Source organism: Psammomys obesus, unplaced genomic scaffold, assembly GCF_907164565.1.
Source record: "Psammomys obesus unplaced genomic scaffold, mPsaObe1.curated_primary_1811, whole genome shotgun sequence".
In the NCBI taxonomy this organism is placed as follows: Eukaryota; Metazoa; Chordata; class Mammalia; order Rodentia; family Muridae; genus Psammomys; species Psammomys obesus.
Genome location: NW_026596117.1, coordinates 13,143,252 through 13,159,257, shown reverse-complemented (window position 1 = coordinate 13,159,257; position 16,006 = coordinate 13,143,252). Strand labels below are relative to the sequence as shown.

The 16,006-nt window shown below is 46.4% G+C and overlaps 1 protein-coding gene across 7 annotated transcripts in view; it reads left to right on the top strand.

The window, feature by feature from the left end:
* Positions 1-16,006, top strand: part of Dcun1d4 (defective in cullin neddylation 1 domain containing 4) — a 66,783-nt gene that overhangs the window by 2,468 nt on the left and 48,309 nt on the right. Inside the window, exon 1 of one of the 7 annotated variants that reach the window (XM_055629376.1) lies at positions 3,117-5,782. The exons of 4 other annotated variants lie outside the window; for them this stretch is intronic. The gene's annotated coding sequence lies outside the window, so the exon portion shown is untranslated. Of the gene's footprint in view, positions 1-3,116; positions 5,783-12,494; positions 12,622-16,006 lie in introns of those variants that run through there. 2 more of the 7 variants (XM_055629374.1, XM_055629378.1) reach the window with 2 other exon arrangements.

The following is a 16,006-nucleotide window of genomic DNA, read 5'->3' as shown; positions in this document are numbered from 1 at the left end:
GTCAGATGCTGTGGAGATCAGAAGAGGGCTTGGGATCCCCCAGAACTGGAGTTATAGGCGGTTGTGAGTGCTAGGAATGGAACTCAGGTCCTCTGCAAGAGCAGTAAGCCCTCTTAACTGCTGAGCTGTCTCTCCAGCCCTTCTTTCTTACAAGATGACTTTTAAAATAAGATCTGAGAAACTGGCTAGTAAATGATATTTTGGGAAAACAATTCCTGCAGCAAAGTCTCTAAGAAACGTCTTGTAATGTACATATTATGGACATTTAAAAAAAAAAGTATTTAATTCTGGGATTTGCTCTTTCGAAATAAGGCTGAAAAAATGCATAAGACCTGTAGCTGTCTTTAAGATTTAAGAAAATATTAGTCTTCATTTCTTTTGTTTTTGTTTTCTCCTATCACATCCTGAAGGACAATTGCCCTTTCCACACTGTTCTCCATCTAGTCTGTAAGCCCCAAAAGCCCTAGGCAGTATCAGCCTGTGCTTTCCTAGTGTTTGGGACCTTCGATTTTTGGCCCTTGGCTAGGTCTGATACTTTGTTGTGGATTTTAACTATGCATATATATATATATATATATATATATATATATATATATATATATACATTAAGATTTTGACTCTTTATTAGAAAGGATTTTGAGAGGGAGGGGAGGGTAGTTGTATTAGTCAGGGTTCTCTAGAGTAACAACTTATACAATGAATCTGTCTTTATTTGTGTAGAAAGGGTATTTACTGGAATGACTTATAGGCTGTAGTCCAGCTAATCAAACAATGACTGTATGTATGGAAAGTTCAAGATCCAGCTGGTCTTCAATGTATGCTGGGATTCTGAAGAAGTAGGCTCTAATGCCAGTGAAGGAATGGGCTTGGTAATAAGGACAGGAGCAAGCAGGCAAAGAGCAAAAGCTTCCTTCTTCCATGTCCTTATATAGGCTTCCAGCAGAAGGCATGGCCTAAATTAGAGGTGTGTCTTCCCACCTCAAAGATCCGGATTAGAAGTGACTCTTCCCACTTCAAATTAAGCAGAAATCACTCACAGTCATGCCACCCCATTTTGGGTTTAGTTGATACCAGATGTAGGCTAGTTGACAACCAAGAATAGCCACCACTGTAGTCTTGTCTGTAACTGAACCAAAGAAGAAAGCTCTCATCTTTTTCTCTTTTGGGGATTTCTATACAATGACTCCCTTCACTATCCATATCCATTCCTGGCTCACAGAAGGCCCCTACTGGGTGCTTGATGGTATCCAGCCCTGTTCCCCCTCCCCCCATAAAAAACAAAAAACAAAACAAAAAACCCCTTTATCATTGTCTCCTTTTTTTTTTTTATCTTGAGCTGCTGTAACTTCCTTCCTTCTTTCTGTTTTGAAGTTTGCATTATTCTCATCTTAATCACTTTAGTGGTTGCTCGTTGTGGTGTTTCACATTTTTAATCTCATCACGAGGGTCGTCGCAGAGGCAGGTGGATCTCTGAGTTCAAGGCCAGCCTGGCTACAGAACAAGTTCCAGGACAGCCAGGGCTACACAGAGACCCTGTCTTGAAAACCAAACCAAACAAACACACAATCACTACCATAGTCATTCCTGTAATTGTAGCCAATAATTAGCCAGTAATTCTGCTGACACAGCAGCAAAATGCAGTCTGTCAGAAATGCACCTGGCCTGTCAGGGTACCTTTGGTAAGTACTGACTCCCAGAGACATCTAGACTTGAGGCTGTACCAAGTTGTTTTCGTATATGGGAAATAGGCTGTATATGTGGCCCTGGCTTTGTAGTTAGGCAAGGCAAGAGGAGACCAGAACTACTTAGTTCATTTGGTTAATGAGAGCACAGTAATATTAATCATCCGTGTTGGAACTTCAGATGCTTCTCATCTTTTTCTGTTTTGTAGTGGAAGGGAGAGGCTGTGTATTCAAGTTTATCCTGTTGCTGGACCAAATAGCTGACAATAGGAACTTGAGGAAAAGGGCCTGTTCTGGCTCTCAGTTTGAGGAGAGTCTGGCCGAGCTGGGAAGGAGTGGCAAGTGTTGGAGGCAGCTAACTAATTACATTGTGTCCATAGTTTTCATAGTTCATTCTTGGACCCAGCCCATGAGACAGTGGGTCCTCCTCTGTTAAACCCCTCTGAGAAGTGCCCTCAGAGAGACCTACAGTGTGTCTTGTACATGGTTCTAAATCCAGGCATGTTAACAAGATAACCACATAACCACAGGCTGCATCTCTTTCTACCCCCTACAGTTATCCCCTCTCCCCAACTCATAACCACCACCTTGGCTCTGATGCAGTCTTTTTTGTGATAACAGGTGACCCTCTGGGAGGCTTAGTCTATGCTGCCTTGGTCTCTCAGTAGTTGAATCACCTTTGCTCTTAGTATTCCCTTCCCTCCTCAAAAGGCTCGAGGGCTTCCAGGTGCTCTGTTAAGGATGGCCTCCTCAGAAGAAGAGCTGGTGATGTAGGGTGGCTCCTGTAGTTGAGGCCTGCCGTCTCCCCTGGGAAGGCTCCTGCCCGTCTGCCTGTCCTCAGAGCACATGACAGTTAAGGGGCCAGGGCAATATTATACTCCCTAAGACCCATTACCAGTGACTTCCTTTCTCCAGAGGTCCCATAGTTTTTGCAACCTTTCAAGTAGCAACACTAGCTGGGTACCAAGCTTTCAAGCTGTAAACCTTTGGGGAACATTTCATATTCAGACTGTAATGTATCAGCATGTAAACTAAGTTTGATTGAAAAGTGTCTAGTGTGGAGAGATGAAAATGCTACAAGGTATGTGAAAGGGACTAGGAAAAGTCTGTTTGGGTTAGAGCTGTCACCAGATCTGTTTGGGAGATAGCTTGACACTGTTTTGCTTTTCTCTTGTCTTATGACCATATCCTGGTCTTAAGGCTTCATTTCTTCAGTTAATAATATATTGAGGCAGGGGGCTGGTGAGAGGGCTCACTGATTGAAGGCACTAGCTGCTCTTGCAGAGGACCTGGGTTTGGTTCCCAGCACCCACATAGTGGCTAACCACAGTCTGTAACTCCAATTCCAGGGGATCTGACACCTTCTTTGGCTTCTGAGGGCATCAGGCACACACATGCACAAATGTACAGGTAAAATATTAAATGCACATAAAACAGAAAATGATACAATGACATTGTTAGTAGCGTTCCTCCACCCCCCACTTACTGTGTTACAGTGTGTAAGTTAAAGCTAAAGTTGACAGAGGACAGGATTCTGGTTGGACGCCTGAGCTGGTGTTGATTGCTTCCTGCAGTTCTTACTGTGAAATTCAGGTTATACGTACCTCTTGAGAATTATTATTTTAAGAACATACTTTAGAAAATGTATCTTAAGAAGAAAAACACTGAAATCCATTTTAAATAGAATTATATGCTTTGTAAGTTTCACATGACAGTTTTAGAGCCAATAATTTTTTTTCCCCCCTTCTGGAGTGTCCATGGTTCTGCAGAGTGCCTGCTACCTGAGGTTTGAATGGTTTTTCTTTTAATTAGAAAAATATTAAACAAGTTGTTTTCACCTAGGAAAGCAGGCTGTCTTTTTTGAAACTTGTGAGTATATGGAATAAAGCAGTGAAACAGTAGGAAAAAGACCCCTTCCCCAGGGCAGCACTATCTCTCTGCACGTGGTGATTTTTGTTTTGTTTTGTTTTTGGCAGTTCTTTGGGGATTTCTTTTTCTCATGAGCGTTTTGCGAATCACTCTCTACCTGCTGCCTGTATCTGTAGGGCTCGCTGAGCAGAGAGTGATGCATCCCCACAGTGCCATCTGTCCTCAAGGGCTCTGGCCTGAGGGACACTTGTCCTTGGCAGCACGCCCGCTTGGAAGCACCTGTCCCGCCTCCAGTGCCTCCTGAAGGTGGAGGTGGGCAGGGAGGCGGCAGCCTGAGGAGAACCACTGTGGTGGGTGCCGAGGCAGCCTCTGTTGGTTCTAGAGCTGGAGTTGCTCCAGTCCCCGGTTCTGTCTGTGGGGAATCTCACCATGTGCCTGTGGGGGATTCTTTGCATTGCGTGCTTGACGGCCCGGCTTTCTAGTTTCCCTAGTGTGTCTCCTGCTATATTTAAAACAAAACCCAAAACAAAACCAGCACTTCTGTTTAAACTCGCCACAGTTGGTTCCCAGTGCTGGCCAGTAAGAACTCAGCCAGAGCCCTGCCACTGCTCAGTTCATCTGGCAGAGGTTCTTCACAGCGATTTCCCTTTTTAGTGTAGCCACCTGTAGGCTCCACTCAGAGGTGACCAAGACTGATTCATGTAATGTCACTTGGGGGTGGTGGGAGCCAGCTCTGCAGGTATTAAGGATGGCCACAAGCAGGCCAGCCGGCTGGATCTCAGATGGAGCTCTCTACATCTGTCCCCAGTGATGGCCTCTCTTGTGTCTGAGAAATCCATTTCAGAGGTAGGATGCTCAGAATCTGACCCCTCGCTCCCCGTGCATGCTGTGATTTGAGAATACTAACTGAAATGTTTGTGGGATTACTGTGCTTAGCCAAAAATAATACCTGATAGTTCTAAAGCCTTCTGGTCAATTTTAGTGAGGTTATAATTTACATATTATAAAATCGTGGCCGCTTAAGTATAGGGTTGGATAGACTGGTAAACAAATACCCTGGCAGAGCAATAACTGAATGCAGATACAGGACATAATCAACACTCTAAGAGCCTCTCTGTGTCCTGCCCATGAGTCAGTGCTTCCCCGAGACCCCACCTCCAGACACTTGGCTCTTAAGCTGATCTCCTTCGTGTAAATGCTTCATTATTTTTCTTTTCACGAAGATACTACTGCGTCACACACTGAGCTAAAGGAAATGGGCCATGCTATATGAACCATGTATCTCATGATGACTCCAAAGGTTTTCCAGGGTGGGTAGCCTTTCTGTGGGCCAGAGACCTGCCATACCAGTGTCTGCTCCGTGGATGTGATGGTGGCCTCCTGCTGCTCTGTGGAAGGCAGCTTGGGAAGTAGGGATGTGCTTGGTAGGTATAGACCCTTAAGTCAGAGTGTCTGGAGTCACACAGCCTTGCTTTGCCATCTATTAGCTGTGAGATTGTAGGTGATTAACTATTAACTATTAGAATAAATCACCCAGTGTGAATATTGAGGACCTACTGTGCACAAGGTCCAGCTCTTCATTTGTTTGGAAACTTTCATTCTGGCGAAGGGCAGATAATAAACAGAAACATTTCATAGTGAGTAGCTCTGTAGAGAAAAATAAGGCAGAGGAAGCGTGTGGGTAGGGGTGAGGATGTTGGTGCGGTCAAGGAAGGCCTTAGTTACTAAGGGGGAGGGGCACCAGAGCCTGTGCTCTGAGGGCTGCTCAGGCTGATGTGAGGAACAGCAAGGAGGCTGGGATGCAGGGAGGAGAGGGGGAGAGGCGTGGTCCTAAGGAACCCATGAGCTGAGGTATCTGAGGTTGCTGTTGCTGTGTAATGTTGACCTCTGGGTAGGTGTGGCGTCATAGGAACTGGTGAGGAAAAGAGACAGTCTGTTATTTGAACAGCCTGTCACTGCTTTTTCCAGACTTGCAAACATGCAAGGTCAGCTGGAGCTTTCTTTTCAGAGAGTGTGGAGGGGCAGAGGGAGGGGCAAGCGCTGGGGGAGTGCTGGTGGCTGGGTTAATGGGTATCCAGGGTGTTTGGACTCGGTAGGCAGTACACAGCTAGACTTAGTAGAAGGGCTAGTAATTGCCCTGTCAGCCTAACCTTTGGAGTTTCACTGGGGAAGGAAAGAAGTTAGTTCATGAGCAGGTGGGCTTGAGAAGATAGTAGGAGCGGCCCAACCAGGTGGGTGTGGGGGTGCTGAGTGCAGGAGGACCTGAGGGATGGAGGAGTGGAAAGGAAGCAAGAGGAGGGCAGGCGAGATGTAAAAATAACTTTCATTCTCCTGATATAGCCAACCTAGGCCTAGCCCTGGAAGCTTCTAGCCCCCGTACAATGTAATCTAGGCCTACAATTCTTTCAGCCTCTGAGACTTATTGCTGAGTAAGCTCGCCCTTTCTACTTTCTGAACTCTGGCTGGCTGGTTCAGCTCAGCTGTCTGGCTCAAACTCCTCTCCTAGCTGACTGATTCAATCTCATGAAATTACTCTGCTCCGCAAACCAACTCTAGCAATTTTCTAATCTTCTGGCTTCTCATTCTTCTGCTTGTTCTATGTTCACCTGTGTTTAGCTTGTTTTCTGTTCAGCCTCTCTCTGTAAAAGTTTTTTCTCCCAGTAAAAACTGCCTCTGAATTTCAAGCACTGACCAGCCACAAACTCAGCTCCACTTCACTGCCTCTCCCCTCACTGACTCAGTAGTCTGACTGAACCGAACTGACTAGAAGAACTCAAGAGATCTGCATGTCCCTGTCTCTTGGGTGCTGGGATTAAAGGCCTGTTATACCATTCCCGGACCTAACCTTTCCTTTACCTGAAACTTGCTCTATACCAGGCTGGCCTTGAACCCAGATATCTTCTTGCCCTTGTCTCCTGGGATGAACCAAGTTTGCCAGCCCCTACCCCAACACCCCAGTGTGTTTGCACTCCAGCTGGATCTCCCAGACCCTAGAGGTCTTTGGATATGTTCTTTAGCCAGAGCAGCCCTGTTCGGAGTTAAAATTCCTCTGTAGGAAGATGGGTATTTAAAGGGGCATGAGGGTGGAGGAGAGGAGGCCTTTATTACTGTGTTTGCTACCCCTACCCCAAGTAGATCTGCCGCACCCACATTTCACAGCTGAGGAAGCTGGAGGACAGGAAGGGCAACCTCAAGGTCACTGGGGTTGAGCTTTTTACACAGTGGCTTGAGATTTAACTGGGTGTTGCATCTCCAGCCTTGGGATACTCTACCCTGCACGTGGACAAGTCTCAGCTTTGTACTCTTGCTTTTCACGTACTCCACAGAGGGAGCACGTTGTCCTGGCCCGTGAATGGCCTGGTCAGAGACCCCTGGTACTTGCCTCCTTTGCCGTAGATCCTTCCTCTTGGGATGCTGTAGCTGGTAGAGTGGCTGAGGTCTTTCGGTTTACTCCTCTGCCTCCCTCCCTTGGCAGGGTGACTTGCAGTGACAACAGGTATTTAGCCCTGCTGGAGTACTATGGCTCAGAAAAATACTCTGTGCTTTCTCATTTGCTGCCGAAACAGTTTAAGTTGTTGGACATTCTCCCTTAAGTAGGTATATGTGGAAATACTCCTGCAAGTTTTAAGATACAGGTGATATCTGACAACCTTGCAGAAAAGCCAGAAATTGAGAATTTGCTTAGAACCATTCAGTAACTTTTATAATAAAGTTAATTTCCTCCACCCCATCCCCATTTTTCAGGCATGATTAAGTATTTTTAACATCTCTTTTTGAAGATGCCAGTCCTGAAGCTAGTCCATAGATTCCTAGTCCTGATCAGTTATATAAACCGGACAGGATAGTTGTAAGTCAGTCCAGGGGCTATTGTATTAATAGCCTTAGAGATATGTCTCCTGTTGTTGCTTTTTTTTTCTGTCGAGCTGTTCCAGGTCCAGGCCAGGTAGCACTGGTGCATGGTGTGGGCAGCTCTCTGTCACCCTGCTTTGGGTACCTGCTCAGTGGAGCAGTGGAGAGGATCCTGTCATTCTGGCTCTCCAGATGGGGCACCAAGGGCCTGTGTTAGGTTGGCGATAGATGAGCTGGCTCATCTGGGCCATGGCAGAGTTGGGACTTAGTGGCCTAGAGAGCACCAGACCTGACATTCCTTCCTCTAAACCTGGGCTCTGAGATGTTATTTGTCTCTGAATGACCCTGTGAAGCTTTGATCTCAATGGCAGGCAGGGAGAGGAGAAGGAATCTGGGGTCCTTTGTACCTTGTCACATTGGGAACACATACAGCCCGTGCGTCCTCAAGTGACCGGATCCTTTGAGATGGCAGTGACAGGCACAGACAGGGTGCTGGATGGTGTGCCTCCTCTTGGGTTTCTTCTTGTGTTGTGTGAGAGTGAAGAGGAAACTGCCCGCAGCCGGCTCGGATGGATTTAATTTTGGATTTTGTACTCTATGCAAATGCTGCATCACACAGGGGCCTGCTTATCAACGCCCCCTTCTGCAGCTCCCTCTTTTGGCTTTTTGTTCCAGTGGCAGATAGTCATTGACCAGACAGGTTGACACTTTCCTCCCCGCTGCCTGCCTTTCCTTTGCCTGATTGCCCGCCCTGGGCCTTGACCTTTTGTTCTTATACTGCAGGGCACTGGATTAGTGTTGTTGGGCACTGCCCAGACTGTTTGAGTGGTTGTGGCTGTTGGCAGGTGATGGCTGAGTTGAGGTGCTGCGTGTTAGAATCCGCTCTCCCATTTTCATTAATCGATTGGGTTATACCCTGGCTTCAGTGGGCATATAAGGTACCTTTGCATTGCTTTAAGTGGGCTTGGTGTGGCAATGGTGGGAGAAGGCTTAAAAGATGCCGCCCTCTGGCTTGTAGCCAGGCCTAGGTTGGACTTTACATGTCCCCTGCATGATTGCAACATTCTGACTCTTGCAGCATCCTTGTGAGGTAGGCATCATTAGCTCATTTAGTTGAAAAAGAGATGCCTACTTCTGGTTAGGAAGGTCATGTGGCTTGGAGCTGACTGCAAACCTAGCTTTCGGGGTGTCCTGCCTAGTCTTACAGTATGAAAAACATGTCACTGTGATCTAATAATTTTGCCTTAAAAATAAAAATGCCAGGATACAAAAATGCCCTGTGCCATCTCATACAGCCAGTGACTGTTAATTTGTATGTGGAACTGTAAATTGGAATTAGAGATCACTTAAAACATTTTGGTTTTAGTTTTCTCAAAGCGTAGGCTTCATTTTATGGAAGATACTGTGTCCCAAGTCATTTCGAAGTGAATTAATTTTACTGTAGTTAAAAAAAATTACATACTGTCTTTTTCAAATCCCACATACTCAGTATCCCTGAGCTCAAGTTCCAGCGATCCAGCCTGCCTATTTGCTGGGCTAACATCAGTGTTTTGTTTTGAGTCAGCCCAGGCTGACTTTGATCTTGGGATCCTCCTGCCTCAGCCTCCTGACTACTGGGAGGCAGCAGCATTTTAAGCAAGCCCCACCCTCAGCCACTTACACGCTCTACACACACACACCTGGCCCCCCCCCCCCCCACAGCCATGCACCATGAACTGAATGCTCTGTCCGCCCCTCCTCCCCTCAGCCTTCTTGTGCTCAGGCCTCTGCACTAGCTGCGCTCACTGAGGTTTTGTGAGCGAACGCCACGGTGCTGAGGCTGTAGGCTGTTTTTAGAGCATGCACCTCTCTTGCACATCCATACCTGCCATGTGCCAGGCTCGTGCCCTCAGAAGTGTTGGGACTCTGGGAGGAGGGACAGAGACATGGAAGTGCATGTAATACACACAATGTCCTGAGCCATTCTGTGATCACAGATGTTTAGAATAAGCAGATCTCTAGAGGCAGGAGGGAGAGTGGCCTCCTGTTGAAGGGGGAGGGGACAAGCGAGGTGTGAATGTGATAAAGATGGCCCCCGAATCAGATAACTCCCTGAATAAACTAATACATGCATTGTATACTTCAAATGGCGAATGAGAATGCATGTTGTGTGTCCACAAGGCTGTTGAGAAAACCAGCAAGTGGCAAGGCCTGTGAGGACAGGGAGAGTCTCCTGGAGGGTGACATCCTGCCTAGTGTGGGAGGTCAGAGCTGATGAGTCCTCGGACAGCTACTCAGTAGAGACAGCTGTTGAACCTTGTGCATTCCAGATGTCAGAGTAAATCCCAAGGCCCTGCAGGAGGACACGACTTGTACTCAAGGAAGACCATGCCTGGAGCAGTGGGATGAGCCAGGAGGACACGGGACAGTGGGATGGGGCCTTGCATGGGGCAGTAACGGTGGCTATCACTCCAGCACACTCTTGCCTCAACAATGGGTTTCCTTTTCCCATAACACTTAGAAAATGGAGGCCCCTTCAACCCTGTGGGAGAGGCACAGCCCTGCACTGCTTGGCCCCTGTGACACAGTGATTGTGATAACCTTTCCTTTTGTTTGGGTTCCTGGCAGCAGCATGGCTATTACTCTGCCCTTACCCTTGAGCCTCTCCTCCCCCGCCCCCCTCCCCGGCAAGGGTTATCTCATGATTTTCATTGCCACAGAAAAGGCACAGTGGCATATTTAAAATGTGTGTACCTGAGCATAGTGCTCACTGATTGGCAGGCTGGAGTTTAGATAATGGATGACTTTGTGAGTCTTTGAAGAGAACACCGTGCATGGATGGGAATGACAGTGTTGGACCTCTTCCGCACCCTCCTCCTCCTGTAAAATGCCATAAATAACTGTTGTACAGTTGGCCAACTTAGTACAGAATAATAAATGGACAGCATTTGTGAAGACTAGGAGACAGAATATGCATGATTCATAAGTGTTGTTTAAAAATGCACTTTTAATTTTAATTGACACAGTAATTTTGCATGTTTTGGGGCTATGGCTTCTTAGTATATGTGTGTCATGTGTGGTATCAGGTCAGAGAGAGTGATTTGCACGTCTGTCATCTCAGACGTCCGTTCCCATGGGATTCTTCAGAGTCTTTGGCTAGGTAATTTGAAATATGCAGGTAATTGTTGTCAAGTGTGTGGAGCCCCGTGTCCTGTGTAACACGAGAACTGATTCCTCCTGCCCAGCTCTACCCGGACTCTTGCGTCCCCTATTCATTCCTCTCAGACCCTTGCTAGCTCTGCTGACCTTTTGGGACAGGAGCCTGGGCTCCTGTAGCTTACCATGTCAGCCTGGAGCTCTTTCCGTAGGCTAGGCTGGTTCCCACCAATCCTCCTGCCTCTGCCTCTCACATACCACCATGCCTGGCCTGTGCTTTGAAACGAACTTCTTAGCTTTTACACTGATTAGGAACATTCCCATGGAAATGACCTACAATGAGATGACAGACATGCCAGCCACCCTGATCTGATCACAGTATATATGTTTTGTGCTGTCACACTGTACCTCAAAACCTGTGCAGTTACCATGGGTCAGTACTAAGTGAAGGTATGCAACATTTGTCTCCTGTGCCTTCTTCTCTTTATAAGCACTCTGTTCCCTCTGTGTTGCCGCAGGCAGCGGGTTCGGTTGTGGTCTGGCTGTGTGGTGTTATGCTGTGTACACGCACATGCTTTCTGCACTCGTCTGCTGGAGCATGCTGAGCCGGATGCATGTCTTAGTGGTGTCCCAGTGTCCTCTTCCTCTCAGTGCCCTGTATGTACATCAGCTGGGAGGTGGCACATTGCATGAGGATTCCATCTCCTGGTTTTTGAGGAGTCCCACAGTTTCTTAATGGCTATTCAACAATTAAGTTATTAATGTAATTAAGTACTAATTTATCCCCCCGCAGCCTCATGTAAGAGTTCTGTTCTCCATGTCTGCATAGCAGTTTCTTTCTCTTTTTTGGATAATACCGTTTTAACCTAGGGAGATGATGTCTCATTATGACTCTGAATGGCAGTTGTTCTGCTTGCTGATGTTGAATTTTTTCCCCCATGCATGTGCTACTCATTTGTCTACTCTCTTGAGCCAATGCAGGTTGCTTGTCCATTTGGTTTCAAATTTTCCCAGTATCCTTTAGTGATGAGACTTTATTTAATATATGTTGTTGCATTTCTTGAAAATCTGGCTGTATATATGTAGATGTAGTTTTGGATTCCTTAGTCTGTTTCATTGGCCTGCGTATCTTTTTTTTTTTTTTTTTTTTTTAATGCCACTATCATGCTGCTTTGTTTACTGTTGCTTTGTGGTATGTTTTTGTTTGTTTTGGTGTTTTTGAGACAGGGTTTCTCTGTGTTGCCCTGGATGTCCTGGAACTCACTTAGACCAGGCTGACCTCAAACTCAGAGATCCATCTACCTCTGCATCCCAGGTGCTGGGATTAAAGGTGTGAGCTGCCATCTCCAGGCTTTGTGGTATGGTTAAAGTCAGGTATTAGAGGCTCAACTTTATTTTTTTCTTTTTTGCTCAGAATTTATGAGCTCTGACCACTTTTGGCATCAGTCAGTTATCTGTATTACCTGGCTGCCCCAATCAATTAAGCAATCAAGTCTTTTGTCTGAAAATGGATAATTTGGACTCCTCTGTTTTATGCTCTTTATTTCATTCTTTTACTGCTCTGGGCCATTTTCTTACCTTAAAAAAATGTCACTGGTAGACTAAGATGCAGCCAGTTTAAAATTTTTTCTTTGTTATTAAAATAATTTGTATACTTGATCATTAAGGTAGTGCATTTTATGTGGGAACGTGGTCTTAGTCTCATAGGGAGACAGAGTGGAAGAAGTAGGTTTGGGCTAACAGTTAGGAAGTGTGACTTATTTTCAGGTTGGCCAAGGCTACCATCTGACCCCTGTTTGAGATAGCTGAAAGGAAGAGACTCGAAGGGACACAGAACAAGCCACCTTGGTGTAATCCATCCCCCCCCCCGCATTCCCATAAAGATTTAGGTGCAGGTCATTTCTTAAGTTCCTCACTAAGGCGAATAACGAGTGTGTGTGTGTTCTCTGAAGGCATTACCGTGCAGCGGCACCTGGCCTGCGCGTGGCTAGGATAGCCGCTGACCATGCCAGCCTCCGGGAGCCTAGTGGCCCCGAGTGCAGCTTTGGGCCGTGCTCGTGTCTGCTCTCATGTAAAGCAGTGTCAGGTAAGTTGCCACTGGGTAGAGTGGGTGCTCGCTGAATGTGTCATTTCTACCCGCTGTATCTGCATGCCCCCTGGCAGGAAAGTTGGGAGGCATAGTCTTAGGGTGTTCAGTCTAAACTCTTATGCCGAGGTCACAAGCTCGCCACTTACCGTTTCTCATGACACCCGTCACCTGTGAGGAGGACTTGAAACTGCCTGACCATATATTAAGGTTCGCTCAGCTCTGTAGCCTCATTCCTTTGCTGTTTGGAATCTTTGTTGAGCACTCTTTATGTGCAGGTAGTATTCTAGGCCTTAGGAATACAGTGGACAAGGACCTGGCCTCTGCAGGAGTTGTGAGACTGTAAGCGCATGGCGTGTGGTACAAATGCAGCAAAGAAGAGCGAGTGTGGGAGAAGTGGCAGAGTGCAGAAGACATCCTGTCTGTTGGTGTGCAAGAGTCTGTGGAGAGGGTGATTTAAGTGTTAGACTTAGGCATAAAGATCGAGCTATTTTGCTCCCAGTAGGAAGTTGACTCAAGGCAGGGGAGGCCTGTGCAGAGGCCCTAAGGGGCATGGGTCTGACCCTACCCTCCGTGAACATGGGTGAACATGCCGTGTTCACGGAGGGTCAGAAGACTCAGGGTGTATGGATTGATGAGATGCAGTTAAGACTCCAGCAGGCTCCAGGCCAATGATAAACTGCTTTTGCTTTGCACACCTTCCCCTGCTACTGTGGCTGAGGTGGGAGTGAATTTTAGTTTGTTCCAAATACTCCCTGATGGAAGTGCTCTTTTATTTTAGCAGGGCTTAGTGGCATACGCCTTTAATCCCAGCACTTAGGAGGCAGAAGCAGGAGGATTTCTGGCTTACATAGTGAGCTCTAGGTCAGCCAGGGCCTTGTAGAGAGACCGTGTCTTAAGCAAGCAAACTAAAATAAAGGCTCTTTTATCATGCTAATTATCTGCATCTATTTATACCCAGAGACCTAGCTTTACCGGTCCCTGCCATTTACCTGTAGTGGGGCACAATCCACTGTTAGGACTGTTGCATCGGCCCACCAGGCCTTGGCTGACAATGGCCGAGGGGCCAAATCCTATCCAGCACATAGTTTTTGCACATGACATGATGTTGGCAAACAGCCTCACTCCTCCCTTTATGCATTGGTTATCTGTACCTCAGCTGCAGTGGCCACGTAGCTAGTTGTAGCAGAGGTCTATCTGGCCCACGAAGCCCCAGATACAGTCTGTCCCCGCTACCCCGAGCTACAGTTTCTCCCTCTGCCTCTGCTCCGTGCTTCATGTTGATAACGGAGAAGACAGTTCTTCCTTGTTCATTTCAGCAGTCGCTTGACAGGGCTGCCATCTATGTTCTCAGAATTGGTTCCAAGCCTTCCCTCCTTTCTCCTCCTATATTTTTTTCTCAGGGGTTGAGGGATGGCTGTGGGGCAGGGGTGGGTGTATGAGGGTGTATAAAAACTGCAGGGCAGGCAGAATAGGAATTTGGTTGTCTTTAATTTGTAGTTTACTGAAGGGAGAAGCCATTGCTTCATAATGTTGGCACTTTTTCCTCTTCCAGAAATAACCATCTCTACAATTACGTCTTTCACCGAGCTTGATTGTTTCTGCATTTCTGTCTCACATTTTGAAGTTTATTCCTATGTGTATGACTGCTTTTTTGTTGTTATTATACTTGAGATCTCAGTTATATTTTATGATGGCATTATGGTAGAAAGAAAGGATTTTGCTTATTGTGTATTTAGATTGTTTCTGATCCTTATGGATATATAAACTTATTAGCACTTACATTGTTGTTGTTTGGCAGTCATGTCTGAATTTACTACCCAGGATTGTTTGATCACTAATACTCACGTGTCACGTTGTAGAGTTCTGTAGCTACAGTGGCTTAGCAGAGTGGCCTGTGTCCTCCCTTCCCTTTCATCTTGCACAGATCACAGCAAATAGTAATTAAATGAAATAGCATTTCCATACCCTGGCAGCACTTGTTGGTGGTTTTGAAAACACCCAGAAGGCAATTTAGGTGCGCTCTTCCTCAGGCAGGCTGTGCCTCCCGTGGCCCGGAGAGGGGTGCCCGACACCTGCAGCGGCAGACCACCACTGCTTGCTGTGGCAAGCCTGTGCCTGGAGTACGGTTGACTCAACCTTGCATTCATCCTTCGGAATTGAAAGATGAGCAGGAGATTTTTATGACTCAGTTAGTGCTTTCCTGAATGTAGGCCCTGGAAAGCGTTTGATCTTTACCCCGTCATCTCTGCCTTAAGGATGTGAAATCTATTTTAGATTTCAAGGTCTGTTACTTGCCCTGAGCATGGAACAGATGAACCATAAATCCAATATCTGTTAACCTTTGTGAAGTTATCTTTTATTGCTATTTTTCCTTTTTTCCCCCCCTACTAAATACTTGCCTTCTTAACTTACCCTGGGAGACTAAAGGAGCACGAATGTTATTGCTTTCATCTGCTTTTCCGTTTGTCTTTTGAGTGCAGTGACAATCTGGTGGGAGGAATTGGGTGTGGCAGTGGTTAATTGACTTAGTATGTGAGTTGTGAAGTGAACCTTGATTGCCTTTCGTGATGTGCACCTCCCTGTAGAGAGCACAGTTGTAAGCATTCCCGTATCTTTGCCCGCGTGTGGACATTTCCTGCCACCCTCATTATGTACGTATATACAACCTACACTTGCCTAGCAACACTGTCATAGGTCGTGGGGATGTGTCAGGCCACCTGCCTCAGTCACAGGGGAGCTCTGACTTTGGGGGTCTCTGATACAAGGCTGGGATTGGACCTGTGTCTAACCCCAAGAGACTGTTTTCTCTGGTTGCTTGGTGTGGAGTGGATAGTTTTATTGAGTACTGTCTGTATTCCAGGCACTGTGACTGGGGCCTGACATGTAGGCATTGTGGTAGGTAGCCAGCTGCATAGTCTCATCCTTATAGCACTATACAGGATAACATTTCTCATTTTATAGATGAAGTTGACAATTGGGTTGAATGAACCAAAACTGATGGGCTGAAGATTTGAACCACCTTCCAGACCCCAATGTCAGAATGCAGAGCAAGGTGGTGATTTCAGCATGTGCCCCTGTAGACTGGGTTGATACGGGGTAGAAGACCAGTGTGGAATGAGCAGAGGAGAATTTGTGGACCGCAGTGAAGGACACATGGAAGCCAGGGCAGGCTGTAGTGACTCATGAAAGTTTGGAAATTTGGTGTGAGGAGAATTTCTTTCTTTTCTTGTGTGGCTTCCATCCTTACTACAGGAAGAGGACGGTTTAACAACCTTAGTTTATTTTGACACTCTTTTTTCCCCCCGTGTTGTCTCTTTTTATTGAAACCTTTTTTAAAAAAAAATTACTCACTTTACAGCCCGATCATAGCCTCCTCCCTTGT